Raw genomic sequence first — 17,297 nt, 5'->3', positions numbered from 1 at the left:
TGTACATCAAATGATAAGTGGATAAATAAAATCTGATATAAACATACTGATGAATATTATTCAGCCATAAAAAGGAATAAAGTACTGATACAAGTTACAATATGGATAAACCTTGAAAACACAACACTAAGTAAAATAAAGCAGTTGCAAAAGACTATACATCATATGGTATCATCTATATGAAAATATCCAGAATAGATAAATCCAGAGATAGAAATTGTTGCCTAGGGTTATTAATAATGTACAATGTAGATTCACTAATTGCAACAAATGTACCATTCTAATATAATATGTTAATAACAGGAAAATATGGTGTGAAATAAATGAGAACTCTGATTTATCTTTGTATTTTTCTGTAAATCTAAAAATGATCAAAAATAAAAATTTTTTACAAGGAATAGTTATGATATTTATGAAACAACTGAAAAAACACTAAGTGTATATTTAAGTAATTAACTTTTCATGTATTATGTCGGAAAATATTTATGACTAACATAGATACTAAGAAAACTGAAAAAGACTAGGTACAGAAGCTACATTTGATAACCAAATACCAACCACATTCAAGATCAATGAACATTTCCAATAAAACCATCATTACTAAGTACTGTATTTAATTCAAAATTTTTATAGAAAGATAATCAAAAGTGTCATCAAAACCAAATGATATTAAAAAAACAAATGATATAATTAAGCAGAGAAAGTCCTAAGTTATTTGTTAGATAACTATGTTTTGCTTTTACTTAACAGATATCTAGAAATACAACAGGTGAGCTTTTTTAAAAAGCTCTTAATTATCTCCCACATCCAACCTACAGTAGCTGGCACCTGTCTTAGTACTTAGGTTTCCCTATTAAATTGATACCTTCTGCCTCCCAAAGACAAAAGAGCAGTAACTAACACTGATTCAGGAAACAGAAGTCAGAAAACTAATCAACCCCTCCTGAGTTACAAATGTGACTTCTCTATATGAACCCTGTTATTTTACGCTATTTCATAACAGTACAAGCACAATAGCTATTCTAAAGGCAAATAAAAGATTTGGTAATTATCTACATAATTTTTCCATGTGAACATAGTTCAGTTTTATGCACTAAGTAATGACAATAAAATTAAGTGTTCACTTAAAAAACTTTTCTTGCAGTTCTCATATGAAAAAATATAGTTCTGGGCCTCCCTGGTGGCACAGGGGTTAAGACGCAACCTATGAAGCAATCCGCAGCCACTGCAGCACAAGTTCAATTCCTGGCAGGCCAGGGAGAAACCCACATGGCGGGACAGACCTCTCCTGTCTTGCCCACTACTCCCTTCAGCAGTGTACTTCAGTCCGTCTGTCTGTTCTGTTCCCCGTTCTGTCTCTGGTGGGTCCTCTCACCCCCCACATCTCTGGCCTGTACCCCACCTCTTGTATAAAAATAAATAAACCTTTAAAAAAATAAAAAAGAATATAGTTTAGTATGCACAAAAGCAGAATCTTTGAAGGCACCCAAAAATGCCGAGTTCGCTCCTGATTTCTAGTAAATACTTTCTGATTATTCAAGAGAAAACAATTCCCCCCCCCCAAGAGGACAACATCACAATAGTGATACTCAAATGAAAAAAAAAAAAAAAAAAAAACCATGATTACAGATACATGATTTTTCACCTCATATACACAACTTTTCAGGAAGGTAATGCATAAGGCAAGGTCTATTTATACTGACCTATAACCACATAAATGTATACCAATGCCCACAATACCTAAAATAGAATCCTGCAAATAACAGGCACCAGTTACTTCAATTTAAAAATTTTGAGGAAAAAAATAAAAACTTTGAGGTTCAAATTTTAAAGTCCACAAGCTAGATCTATAACAAGGAAAATGGTTAATTATACAGTACACTGATAATATATAGTCACTAAAGCATTGTGAGGAGGACATTTAGAAAAATGGAAATAATGAACAAAGGAAACAATCAACAAAATGAAAAGGCAACCTACCCAATAGGAGATAAAAATATGTGCAGATCATATATCTGGTAAAGGTTAACATTCAACGTATATAAAACACTCATACAACTCAACAGAAAAAAACCTATTAAAAATGAGCAGAGGAGGGCCTCCCCAGTGGCGCAGCGCTGTGAAGCTGTCTGCAGCCTCTGTAGTGCGGGTGCGATTCCCGGCCAGCAAGGGAGATACCCACATGGCACAGCAGACCTCTCCTGCCTCACCTGCTGCTACCCTCAGCAGTGTCTTAGGTCCATCTGCCTGTTCTGCTCCCCACTCTGTCTCTGGTGAATCCTCTCACCCTCCCACACATCTGGCCTATACCCCAGTCCTTGTATGAATAAAAATAAATCTTTGAAAAAAAAAAATGAGCAGAGGATCTGAATAGACATTTTTCCAAAAAAGACATACAGATGGCCAGAAGGTACAAAAAGATGTTCAACATCACTAATCTCAGGGAAATGTAAATCAAAACCACAGGAGCTATCACCTCACCTCTGTAAGAATGGTTATTATCAAAAAAAGACAAAAAACAAGTACTGGCAAAGATGGTGTGCAGGAAAGGGAATCCTTGAACACTGTTGGTGGGAAATGTACATTTATATCGCCACTGCAAAAACATTATGGTAGCTCCCCAAACCACTAAAAATAGAATTATCATGATTCATCAATCCCTCTTCAGAGTACGTATATGAAGGAAATGAAAGTACAACCTCTAAAAGCTATCTTCATTCCCATATCAACTGCAGCATTATTTACTCTAGCCAAAATAGGAAAACAAAATAGGTGTCCACTCAGTAGATAAGGAAAATGTGGTATAAATGCTGTACAACAGAGCATTATTCAGTCATCCGAAAGGAGGAAACACTGCCATTTGTAAGATTATGCATGGACCTGCGAGCACAATGCTAAGTGAAATAAGTCAGACAGAGAAAGACAATTGCTGCACGACCTCACTTGTATCAGTAATCTTTATAACAAACAAAACCCTAATATATAGAGAGAACAGACTGGTGGTTTGGGGGAAGAGGGTTGTTTAGACAAAATAGGTAAAGGCAGTCAAAAAGTACAAACTTCCAGATGTAAGACAGATATAAGTTCTGTGATATAATGTACAGCATGGTGACTATATTCAATAATAATGTATTGCATATTTGAAAGTTGATAAGAAAGTAAATCACCACAAGAAAAAATTATAACTATGTGTGGCAGTCATTTGCAATTATACATACATCAAATCATTGCTATATGCTTAAAAGTAAATGTTACGTCAGCCCTAGCTCAATGAAAAAAGAAACAGGCATAGAAAGAAAAGTGCTTGAAAAATATCACACACTGTTGAATTACTAAGCAATAAAAATGAACTTTCCTTTTCTTTATATTTATTTTCTCACTTTACTCATTCTTGAGACTCCAACTATCAACTATAATGTAATGGACACAAATATGTATCCTTCCTTCATGCCATCTCAAACTCAACAAATTAAAACCTAATACTTCTCCCTCCTCCTTCTTTTCAAATCTTAGGAATCATCATTTCTCTACCCCTCTAGTCTGGAAATCTTATTATCTTCTACTTCACCCATTCTATCTCAGACTTTGATCAAATGTATTGAGTAAATTGCAATTACCTCTGCTGAATGTGCCCCTTCTCTACACTCACCATTTTGAGAGTCCATAGTCTCTCAACTCACCTGCGTTTCTGACTTTCTAGCCTCACATTCCTCCCACTCTCTCCCCTCAACCTTTCCACTCTTTTTTGCCCAGAGTTCATTCTGTAAAGACGGCCCTGTCTCCTATTGAAGAAAGTGTAACCCCTTTGATAAGAAGCGGGCTTTTTATTTCTTTATTTCTTTGTTTTCATCTTCCCTCTTTAATTTTCTGTCACATTAGGTCAGACCGTATGAAACTTTTGATAGGTTCAAGCCTAACAAAGGCATAATTCCTTTGCTCCCTCCTCCTTTTCTCTCCTTGACATCATTTCCCCTACATATCTTATTTCATCATTTCTAATAACTCTCTTATTCCCTTGCTCCAGTTCAATCTCTTCCTTTCTACTAGATTTTTGTCCTGATCCAGACAAAAACTCCCCACTTGTCAAATGAAAAACAAAAATAATTTTGCCCTAAACTTATTTCTTCCCTTTCACGGTAAAACGTCTGCAACAGCAGTTTGTACTCCTGGTCTTCATCTTCCTCACTCCATTCCTTACATTTTATAAGCTACCCTATCCCCTCACTGGCAATACTGCAACTTTCTCCAGAAGTATTACCAATCTCTATTGTGCCAAAAATCAAAGGCTTCTGAAGTCTTCAGATGTGTTGTGTTGCCCACCTTCTGCCTGACACACTTTCCTCTGCACAGCGCACTTTCAACAATGCACAGCTGAAACATATAACACATTAAAATAATGTTTTAACTCTTTATCTCTATGTCCCTGCCAGTTTCCTAATATTCTAGAAATCAAAGAATTTCATAAGGCTCAGTCTTGGTTTCCTTTTTTTCTATACTCTTTCCCTTGGCAACTTTGTGCAAAATTCCTGGCCTCAACTATCATTACCAACTTGGAGAGAATAATAGTTTCCTTCAGAACCTATCTTATTATAAGCAAATTTCCAATGCACTCTGAAATTTTCATAGTTCTCCTGTCTAACAGAAACCCAGAATTCCATGGGCAATCCTGGTCACTTCTCTATATGCTGATAACCAGAGAACAGAAAGTAATATTAAACACTGTCCTTTCTACTGGCACTTTTGCACACTCATTATCAAAGTATTTCCTTAATTGTGTATACTTACAAAATATATTCAAACTCATTTGGGTAACTCAACTTTTAAAAATGACATAATCTCAACATTTCTTAATATGTATATACATAGATAGACATAAATGTAAGATGCATTTACACACATGTACAAACACAAGTGTTCACTAGGGAGCAGAAGCAATTTGGCAATGTTTATGATGAGCCTTATATATGTTGAATGAATTCTTTCTGATCCCAAAAATTAAACTTAAGTAACTGTCAGGAAAAAAACATATAAAATACATGTATGAAACTTAAAAATGCACTATACATGTATAAAATTTTTAAAAACACTGAAATAATTTTTAAATTATGAGATACAATGAAATTAGGTAGCCACACTGGGTCCAGGCATAAAATGGCATTTGTAATAGGATCTCAAATTCTGTTTTAAACACATACATGTATACACACATGCAGTTCAAAAACATACAAGTGTATATATATGCACAGGAAGAAAGCTAAAAAAAATTCCATAATCATCTGAATTGTGAGAATGATTCCTATTTTCTTTGTTCATTTCTATAGTTTCTAAATTCTTAATAATATTTTCTAGTTTCTACAATAAATACTATTCTGATTATGAAAGTAAATTTGTATAATTAAAAGGGTACTTAGTTTTGTATTAAATTCCACCAAAGATTTAAAGAAGAACATTCTGTACAGTCTATTTCAAAAAAAGAGAAAAAGAAGGAACATTTCACAACTCATGGGGACATTGTCATCCAGAAAACAACAGTACAAGAATACTACAGAACAAAAGTTCTGATGAACAGAGGAATTAATCTTGAACAAAATAGTAGCATATCAAACAGTACAATATATATATTTGAAAGTACTAAGTGCCAATTAAGTAAGGGTTTATCCCAAGAATGTCAGGTTGGTTCCACACTCATAAGTCAATCAGTGTAATTACCAGAAAGTTAACACTAAAAAGGAAAACTACATAATCTTATCAACAGATGTAGGAAAGCACTTGAAAAATTCAACTACTTATGATAAAACTACCAATAGAAATTTCTTAATTTGATAAAGGGCATCTACAAAATCCCTAAGGTTAACATTTCACTTAAAATGGTGAAAGCTGGATGCTTTCCCCCTCAGATCAGGAACAAGGTATGTCTATACTGACCACTACACTCTTCAGCACTATAACGGAACCCCCAGCCTGTGCAACAATAAAACAAGGAAAGCTAATAAAGGCATATATGTCAGAAAGAAACAAAGTAACCTGTCCTTATTTGCAAACAACCTGACTGTCTAGTTTGAAAATCACAAGGAATTTACAAAAAAAGCTCCTAGAGGGGCCTCCCGGTGGCGCAGAGGTTGAGCGCTGGGTTGCAAAGCTGCCCACAGCCTCTGCAGTGGCGGTTCAATTCCCGACTGCTCCCCGGCCACCTGAGGAGGGTCCTGCATGGCGCGCAGACCTCTCCTGCCGCCCGCTGCTCCCCTCAGCAGTGTACTTAGGTCCTTCTCCCTGCTCTGCTCCCCGCTCTGGCTCTGGTGAATTCTCCCGCCCTCCTGAACTTCTGACTGTACCCACTGCTTGTATAAATAAATTAATTAATTTTTTAAAAAAAGCTCCTAGAGGGCCTCCCCAGTGGCGCAGCGGTTGAGTGCTGGGTTGCGAAGCTGCCCGCAGCCTCTGCAGCGCCGGTTCGATCCCCGGCTGCTCCCCGGCCACCGGAGGAGGGTCCCACATGGCGCGCAGACCTCTCCTGCCGCCCGCTGCTCCCCTCAGCAGTGTACTTCGGTCCTTCTGCCTGCTCTGCTCCCCACTTTGGCTCTGATGAATTCTCTCACCCTCCCCTCCCACGCTTCTGACTGTACCCAGTGCTTGTATAAATAAATAAATAAATCTTTAAAAAAAAAAAAAAAAAAGCTCCTAGAAATATTAAATTGTTAAAACCAAAGGTCACAAAGAACAAGGGCAACATACACAAATCAACCATATTTTTATACATTGAAAACAACTGGAAGTCAAAATTAAAAAATGAAACTATTCACAGTAGCTCCGCAAATGTGGAAAACTTAGTTATCTGAAAACAACATGTTAACGAAAGAAATAAAAAACAACCTAGTAAATAAAAAGATCAAGTTCATAGATTGAAAAGACTCATGGTTAAAATGTCAGTTCTTCCCAAACTGAGCAATGGATTTAATGTAATTCCAATCATAATCCCAACTGTAATTTTTATAAAGACAACATGACTAAAATGTATATGAAAAAAATAAGTAGAATAAAGAATTAAAAACAAAACAAGGCGGGCCTCGCTAGCCACAGCCACTGCAGCATGAGTTTGATCCCCAGGCAGGGAGCTACACACATGGCATAGCAGAACTCTCCTGACTCGCCTGCAGCTCCCCTCAGCAGTGTATTTCAGTCAATCTGCCTCTTTTGTTCCCTGCTCTGTCTCTGGTGAATCCTCTCACCCCCACCCCCACACCTCTGGCCTGTACCCCAGCTCTTGTATGCATAAATAAATAAATCTTTTTTAAAAATAAAATCAAATCATTAGGGCCTCCCTGGTGGTGCAGCGGTGGAGTGCTGGGTTGCGAAGCTGCCCGCAGCCTCTGCAGCGCTGGTTCGATCCCCGGCTGGACCCACCGGAAGAGGGTCCCACATGGCGCGCAGACCTCTCCTGCCGCCTGCTGCTCCCCTCAGCAGTGTACTTCGGTCTTTCTGCCTGCTCTGCTCCCCGCTCTGGCTCTGGTGAATTCTCTCACCCTCCCAAGCTTCTGACTGTACCCAGTGCTTGTACAAATAAATAAATAAATAAATAAATCTTTAAAAAAAAATCAAATCACTAAAGGAAATCAGAGGAGATTTTTATAAACCCAAATTATACAGCAAGTTTTTAGACATGACAGTAAAAAACCACAGGCCATAAAGGAAAAAAAAAAAAACTGATAAATGGAATCTCACCAAAATTTAAAACTTTTGCTTTGTGAAAGACACTGTGAGTATGAAAAGATAAGCAACCGATAGGGAGAAACTATCTGCAAACCACTAACAAAGGAAATTGGACACAGACTATATAAAGAACTAAAACCTCAACTATTAGAAAACAACCCAATTTCTTTTAATGAGCTAGATTTAAATAGATATTTCACCAAAAATGGCAAGTAGTACATCCAACACTACACTCCCTAGAAAAAAGGCAAATAAAAAGCACAAGGCACCACCACATATATTAGTATAATCTGAAACAAGTCAAAACAAACAAACAAAAAAAAAAAACCCACAAAACTTGACAATACTAAGTAGTGGTGAAGGTACCAACCAACAAGCAACTAAAACTCTCATATACTGCTGGTGGGTACACTGCTGGTGGGTACTGCTGGTGGGTCACTCTAGGAAACAGTTTGGTAACTTCTTATAAAACACACACACACACACACACACACACCCCAAATGGCCCAGCAATCTGACTTCAGATACTTATGCCAGAGAAAGGAAAACACGCTGACACAAAAACCTCTCCATAAATGTAATATTTTTATCCATAATCCCTATAAGCTGATGACAATCCTTCCCCAGATGAATTAAACTCTAGTGCGTGCATACAGCGGGATAAAATGCAATAAAAAGAAAAAACCATTGATACAACACAGATGAATCTCAAAGAATTATGCTCTGTGAAAAAGGCTAGTCTCAAAAGGCATGATTCTACATAAATGACAAAACTAAAGGGATGAAGAAGAGATCAGTGACTGCCAGGGAAGGAGGGTTTGACTACATAGGGCCAGCATAAGGGGATTTGGGAGAACTACTCTGTATCCAGACCACAGAGTTGATAAAAGAAATTACCACACACATGATAAAATTTATAGAACTGAACACATAAATAGTTAATTTTATGTTAATTTTGAAAGTTAACAGAATGAATGATCTTTATTCCACTCAGTCCCCATCACCGTCCCAAACTTCCCTATCACCCCTGTTGCGTAATCAATAAATACCACCATACATCCAGTTCTCCTGTTGCTCTTTCATAAACTCCATGGGTCAGCTAAAGACACTTTCATAAACTCCATGGGCAAAGATATGAGGAAATGATAACTCACATGTATTGCTGGTGGAAGCATATATCCTGGTACACAATTCAAACCCCAAAGCCTAGAATATAGCAGATACTGAATGAATATTTGTGATCAAAACATGGAATCTGAAGGTATTAAGAAATAATGTAGGGCCTCCCTGGTAGCGCAAAAGGTTAAGATACAATCTATGAGGCTGTCTGCAGCCATTGCAGCACAAGTTCAATCCCTGGCCAGGGAAGTGACCTACGTGGCGCGGCAGACCTCTCCTGACTCTCCCGCTGCTCCCCTCAGCAGTGTATTTCAGTCAGTCTGCCTGTTCTATTCCCCACTCTGTCTCTGGTGAATCCTCTCACCCTGCTCCCCACCTTAGGCCTGTATCCCAGCTCTTGTATGCATAAATAAATAAATCTTTAAAAAAAAAAAAAGTAATATAGGAGCCCTAGGGTCACTAACACAAAAAGGCATTAAGAGTAGTTGAAAAAAAATTTAATCAATGGATTGAATCACATTAAAATGAAGGATTTCTGTTCAAAGAATATCATAAGGTATCAAAGGGTAACAAAGGATAAACAGATGACAGAGAAAAAATGATCTGCAATGTCTGGAGACAGTAAGGATGGTAACAGGAATAGTCGAAGAACTGCAAACCAAGAAGGACTACAACTAGAAACATGCTACAAAAATAACTACAGTATGTAAATAGGAAAGTTACAGAGCAGATGACTAAATAGCTATAGACTCAATAATAAAATGCAAATTCAACCAATACAGACATAATTCTTTACACCCGTGTCAAAATGGCAAGGTTTATTTAGGAAGGTAAATCTTATCAAGACTGGCAAGGATATTAGGAGATGGCAACTCACATGTTTTCTGGTGGGAGTATAAATTAGCAAGTATTCTAGAAACTAAGCCATATACAGTGACATTAAACTATATGTATGTCATATGATATAATAATCTCACAGGCTTATACATCAAAGAATTTATGCAAATTATGGCTTTCTTCATGATAGTGGAAAATGGAACAAATAGGTATCCACGATTCAGGAAATAGGAAAAATGTACTGAAGGACTATGAAATACTATGCAGCAATCAGAGGCACTGACTAGATGCATACATAATAGCATAGCTACATCCTGAAAACACCATGCTGAATAGAAAAGGAAATAAGTAAAAAAACAACTCTCACAAAAATTATTTCTTTTAATCCTCCCAACAACATATAATCTAATTAATTTATCCTCACTTTACAGATGAAGAAACTGAAACACAAAAATCATTACATGACTTGCCTATGATCATACAGCTAGTAAGTGGTAGAATAAGGAACACAGTAAGATGTACAGCATAATATCGCAAGTTAAAACACATGAAACAAAACTTCACAGTTTATAGATTTTGATGCAGACTCAAGAAGCTATATTAAGCACATAAGGAGATATACTAAAAGCATATAAGACTAGGGTAAGAAAAGAAAGGGGAGTGGGAATGGCAGATGAAAGAGGAAAAAAATACAACATAAGAAAGTCCTTGCACTGTCTAAAAATGATAATATGCTAGGAACTGAATACTGGTTCTTCAACTTTCTACCCTTAATAACCAAACTATATATAATATATGTGAATAATGCCACAATTTATTGAATGAATGCCAAAAACTTGGATGCATCCTTGAAGTCTCCCTCTACCTCTCTCCCCTTCTACTGTGACCGGTATAGCTATATATTTAGCTATATACAGACAACAGACCAATTGTCTATTCTACTTCAAATACAGCCCAAATACATCGGCCTCTCACCCTGTCCACTAACACCCTTTGGTACAAGCCAGAACTACCATAATGGTTTTCTAATCAAATTGCCCATGCTCAGTCTTGCTCTGTTCCAATTCACTCATCATTAATCTGAATCTGACATTCCTTGCCTACACACTTCCATTTATGATGAAGTACAAAGTCCTTGACACACCCAAGAAGGCCCTAAATTATTAACTCCTATACTCCCTATCCTGCTCACTTTCACACCACAACCCCCTTCTCTTACTACACCAGCTACCTATCTTCTTTCAATTCCTTATACTTGTCAATCTCTTTCCCACTTAAGTATAATAAACATCCACATTTGGCTGGGTCTGTATTTGTCAGACAGCTGACAAGTCATTTCCTTAGGCAAGCTTTCCCTGACAGGCTAATCTGGGTTAGGTCTCTGTTATGTACTTGTCCTCTGTAGCACTTATCAACATTGCAATCAATTATTTCTATAAGCAACTGCTTAATATCTGCCTTCCATAAGGATAAAAACATTCCAGTGGTTACTCCTTTATTCTCTATAACCTAACACAGTACCCAGTAAATATGTAATTAATATTTATTTGTATTCCTGATGTAAGTTAGATCAATAATCTATTTTCTAAAAAAAATTAATGCCTACTGCTGATTTTTAAAATGAATAAATAGAATGCACAATTTATTACTTCAATGCTTTGTGCTTTGTTTTCTGACACAGTTATTATCCATATTAAAAGTTTCAGAATAGATGACAATCTTCTCTTCTCAAATGCTCCTATCTCTCTTGAATTTAAGGGAGTATGTTCTCAAAGTGCTCAGAGTTTATTTCAACTTGGTAATATACAAATTTCACGAGCCTGAAAGAACACTATATAATGTAGTAGACAGAAATACATTAGCCAAAATTTCTCTATTCGTCATATTTTAGTAACATTTTTCTCAATCAAAAAACTTAGGGAAAGAAAATGTTATATAAATAGCCTAAGTAGACTCTAAATCTATATATGGTGCCTACAAAGGCAAGCATCCCATTAAATTCTTATCAACTATTTAATTCTTGCTGTAGTATTTGACCACCAGGTGGCAGATCCATACAACTTTAGAAATTTATCGGCCCTAAGAACTAATGAATTTTAGGAAAGGTTAAATAATTTTAGGTATATCTGAACCTGAGCTAGTTAACCACAGGCTAGATGCAATTGCTTCTCTGAATATCACACTTCTATTTAACTACAAATTTTTCTCTAGATTACACAGAACACACACTTAAACACTAAACAACACCAAAATACAATTTTAAATGTGATTACCTATGGTTCAGTCATTCAAAATTCTCAGAAGTGTAAGAGAGTTTTGAATCCAAATTTTTTTTAAAGATATTAAAAAGAATGGGAAAAGACATACGAAGAAAGGGCAAAGAGAATAAACACCTACCAACCAAGAAATTTTCCAAACCTGAGTTACAGCAACCCAAAGAATAAGTGACTTTTCTCTGTTTTCAGCAAAAATAGTCTAATCAGTAATATAAAAAAGACTAATCTCAGGTCAATGAATTAAGAAACTGACTCAAATTTTTCAATAAAAGGAATCTAAAATTCTAAAAATGTATGATTAAATTCTAAGATGAGATATATTATCTTGGGATGAGTCTTCAGTTATTTTTAAATGCTATCGGACATACTATTTGCAAATGCATCCTTTAAACATAAGGAGAACATCCTCAGCTGCTTACCACTCCAGCACAGCCTCCCCTCAAACCACTCCTCCACCAGCCCTATTCCAACTTCTTGTCGGAGAACTCTTAGCCCCCAAAACTGGGAAAGAGCTCCCTGGTCATTACAAACACCAGTCAATAGCTCAGCTTCTTTACTAATGTCCTTCTTGTCTGTTACCTTGAAATGTACTTACCAAATCGACTTCAGCCACAATTAAGAAATCAAAACCCAAGCTGTCTCATTAACCAGGGTAGATTTGAGTTTTGTGGGGTTTGAAACATACATAATTTGAGGGCCCTTTGTAAGAAAACAGGAAGGAGAATTTCATTTTTGCAGGTTTTACAAAAATATGTAAGTACTGAAGGCACTGCTAGAGCCCCTCCCAGGCTTCTTCAAGCAATCAGAGCCAGAAATCATCAACTTAAGGTAAATTACCCCTACCATTAACTCATGCTGGGGGAAAAAGCAAGCTTCTAGCCCCAGTTCATTAACTAAAACAAAACAACTGGTATACCAATTCCAGTTAGCAAAAGGAAAAATACAGCCTAGATTTACAGTGTTGACAGTTACTTTAGAACAAAGTAGCTAAAATTAAGGACAGAGTCAAACTGTCTAATAGTGACATGAGAGCAAAACATAAGGAATAAAAATTTCCAGCTTACCAAGGTGGGAAATGCACCCCTCTACTTTATCCCCCTAAAGCACACTGCCACTCAGGCCTCTGAAGTCCCAACTGAAGTCCCCTTCTGAAGTCCCAACTTCAGAAAGCTCTCTTTTCTTCCCCGACAGAAACACTCAAAGAGAATAAACAATTCTCAAACAACTTTGCTTTGAGAAATTTTCCTTTTAATTATGCATCAAACATTCCATCATTCTGTAGTCCAAAGTCCTTAACATACTAGAACAAAGCCATGAAATCTCTTGTTCCTGCCTCTAATACAAACTGTTTTGATATACACAAAGGTCTCAGCAGCTTATCTGAGTGAACAAGAACACAAGTTCTCATTTCCTAATAACTTCCTGAATATTTTATTATCGTTTCCTCCCAGGAAATTTATTCACTCTATGTAGCTCCAACACTAACAGTCTATTTTTGAAGGGAAACTATTCAAGTATAGCAAAAGCTCATATAAAAGATTACCTCCATGAATACAGTTTGACAACGTATCTGAAAAAAAAGATATGAATTGAAAATACATATGAATTTCATCACAAGCAGACAAGACAAAGGTAAACAATTATTTAAAATCAAAAAGTTTTCATCTACCAATTGAAAAAATCCTAAAAAGGAGGAAAAACAAAAAAAAGGAAACATGCTTAAGATCTACACATACATTTTAACTGCACCTAGTTTCAATTATACCTCAGTAAAAAAAAAAAAAAGAAAAAAATCAAAGCTTAAGATTGAATAATTTTACCCATTAACAAGAAAAATTATCAGTACTCTTTTCCTAACTCTGATTTCAGAGAAAAAGATTTACAGAAATTACCTGTATGTTTCAACTCCAGCATCTATTTACTATATAATTTGTATTTGCATGCTCAGAATTTGGGGTCTATTGTAAGGCATTAACAGTACATAATACATGTCAAGCTTTTCACAGAAAAGTCTCTGCTCTATGGAGCAAGGATCTGGAGTAGTAAATAACTAGTTACAAGACTCCAAAGCAAATTCTATTTGGGCATTATCTTTGCCATATACACTTCTGAACAATTTTAAAAGAGCTTCTTTCCTTTCTTATTAGAACAGGGGAAGTACGTTTCACTAAACCAAGGTGATGGAGATGAGTGTGTTAAAGTGGGAAAGTGTCAGCATTCAGGAGGAAAAAAACCACACTGTTCATTATATCGTAACACGGACAGCCGCTTAAAAGCCTGACCTGAGTTCAAATTCCTGCTTGCCACTTAACTAGCCGATAAAACCTCACATTAAAGGACTTATTGCATGTAGCATGCTTGTTAAGTTTCTGGCACAAAGTACTTTACACGTGAAAACTGAGGCACAAAGAGGTTAACCAACTTGCCTAAAGTCCCCTAAAACCATGGGAAAAGGCCAGCACTGTTACTGAATAGGTGTGAGGAAGAAGATCTGCAGGAAGACACAGAAAAATACAGCCAAGTGTATCTTAGCACAGCAGAAACACGGAGCATCTACTCTACCTGCAACAATGTCTGCCCATGGCACCCCACAACCTTTTAAGAACCTCTAACTGCGTCATGGGCTTTTTATTTAGCAGGAAGGTAGGAACCTGCCATTATCTAAATTAAATAGAACCATCTATAGAGTGAAAAGGCAGTGAGAACAGTCCCATCACCTACACTTCTGATCATCCTTAAAGACATCAGCATGAAAAACTCTACAAAAATTCAACTGATAAAATCTACAGAACTCTCTGCACAACCAAATACAGAATTACATAAAATTCACTCTAAAATATCAGTGCTATTCTTCCTGTCCTGCAGTGATTCTCTAATTTATTCAAGCACAGAACACTTTTCCCCCATAACACTATTAACTCCGACTAGAGAAACAATGGTCCATGAAAGAACAATTTGGCAAATAATCTAGATAGATTCAACCAATTCATAATATACCCCACTGTCAGATCAAGCACCCTACTTTTTCATTCCTATATTGTGCCACCTCATGTAACACTCCAAACCTCATTATCACCAATGCTTTCCTACTCCTACACATTTGCTTATTATATTTCCTCTGTTCTTCCCATATCCACAGGTCCACAACCTCTACACAGCTAGCCCTAACCACCATCACACCAGCCCACACAGCTGAGACTATGCACTCAGTCTTCACACTGCATTTCAAATTCTCTCATCGCTTCAGTTACTCAATCTGGAAGTAACTTCTCCATTTTTAGAACTCCCTAAGCACTCTGAGCCCCTTTTACCAGTACACATCACTTTCTACATAGCATTTTGATTACTTTTATATGTGGCTGATAACTCTTATTCCATGTTCCAATGCCTAGCACAGTGCTTCACACATGGTAGCCACTCAATAAATGCTTGTTGAATTAATAAATGAGTCTGAGAATCCATTTCCCATTGGAGAATCATAATTCCTCTTTACTAAATACAGTTAAATGGACTGGACTTCTCCCTCAGAGAACACAAACTATCTGGGGTTGCCAAGAGCTACATCTTAAATCAGAAAGAGTCACTGAGCTATACAGCAGAACTTCATTCACACAAGCTTCCTTGTACTTACTTGTTGACATGTTCTTCTCTGTGAAACAGGCCTTTATACTACAAAATTGAGGAGGGTGGAGAACATAACCAGTTTAATTTGTGTTAAAAAAAATGCAGGCAATTAAAACAGTTATGACAGGCTGAAAATATGGCTCAAAAAGTGCTGTTATTCTAAGTATCGTCTATCCTACAGAAATTTCCTCTTAATCATCACAGAGGATGCTCAGTTCTGAACTTTTTCTGACAATTCAGGTCTTTCCCAGATAGTGCCTAACCTCCTCTGGAAAAGAGGGAACTATGACCTAAGAGAAAACAGCCACCTTACAAACCAAAATAAGACCCTTCTGATTCTTAAGAGATGAACAGCAATGACTTGGGAAGAGAGGAAAGGAAGAGATAAAGAGGTGGCCAAAGCAGTGGTAAAATAAAAGTGAGAGAAGTCAGGCTTGCTTCTAAAGAAAACATCAGTTATCAAAGGAAGGGACTGCTTCGCGACTTGAGGCGGTGGTGGTGAAGTACTAAGGTCAGAAGTTGGAAATACAAAATCAGAGAAAATGAAGCTACTTACCTTTTGCACTGTGTGGGATCCCAGATTTTCAACAACTGCTATCATTCTATGTTTACTATTTTACTTTCTATGTATTCATCCAGCCAATATTTACTGGAAACCAACTGTATGCCCAGCATTGCTCCAGTCAATGGGAAAGTTGTAATGAATATTTATTGGCGCAAAGAACAAGTTATATGGTATTATTATTCAGCTTCTTTAGGTCTCTCAACCTCCAATCAGACTGTATACCATTTGAAGGCAATATCTCTCCTAAATTACAAACATCTTGAGAGCAGGATAAATATATATTAAATGTCATCATCTTCACAGCTTCTTTTATCTTGATATTTCACAGATCTATTCTTACCCCTACATTGCTATTGCTAAAAAGAAAAATATTCACCATTTGTTTGTTTGCAGGAAAAGTTACATCATTACAAACCAAAAGCAGACAAAAGGGAGACCATAACCGCACTTGCTTCTATGTTCTTCGTTCTATGTACTTCTAACACATGAAATTCCCCCCCAGATTTCTACCTTCTCCTTCCACATTCAGCTATTTTCCAAATTAATGCAAATGTGAGATTCATTTTACACATGCTGAAGTTTAGCAAGGAAGGAATCCAATAGAGAAAAATAAGCTACAACTTACAAGAAGTATCACAGTGCCAGTTACAGCTCAAAAAGCACAACCAGATAACCAAGTGATGCAACCTCTCTAGACCAGACAGAAAGTGGGTGAAGAACAGGATCTTGAAGTCCCCTTCCATTTTGAAAAAAAAAAAAGCCCTATGATTTATGAATTCTCACACATACATCGATAAAGTGACTACAACAAGTCAGCATTATTCAATTTTACTGAAGGGGCTGAATTCCTTAGGTGGAGACAAGACATCATCTGACAAAAATCATCAAAAGTCTCAACCCCCACGTGGACATATTACACCGAGAAACACCCTTCTGCCATCTGTCTTCAAAACAATCACCAATATGTACTTTCAAACACAGAATTCCCCCAACTCAAATCTGTTCCCACTTCTATAACAGCAACAAAAAATGCATGTCTTCCTGATTGGATCATTTGCCATTTTTTTCCATTTTGTAAAGTTGGCATACACAAAGGAGTAACTCATTTTGCATTTAATCATACACTACTTTGAAACATGTTGATTCTTATGTTGCCTCATGTCAGAAAA

The 17,297-nt window shown here is 36.7% G+C and overlaps 1 protein-coding gene across 5 annotated transcripts in view; it reads right to left on the bottom strand.

The window, feature by feature from the left end:
• NEO1 (neogenin 1) overlaps positions 1-17,297 on the bottom strand; it is a 180,746-nt gene that overhangs the window by 138,634 nt on the left and 24,815 nt on the right. The gene's annotated exons all lie outside the window — the stretch shown is intronic.

This window comes from Talpa occidentalis, unplaced genomic scaffold, assembly GCF_014898055.3.
Source record: "Talpa occidentalis isolate TD23 unplaced genomic scaffold, MPIMG_talOcc4v2.1 talOcc4.11, whole genome shotgun sequence".
NCBI lineage: Eukaryota > Metazoa > Chordata > Mammalia > Eulipotyphla > Talpidae > Talpa > Talpa occidentalis.
This window is presented reverse-complemented; position numbering and strand designations above follow the sequence as displayed.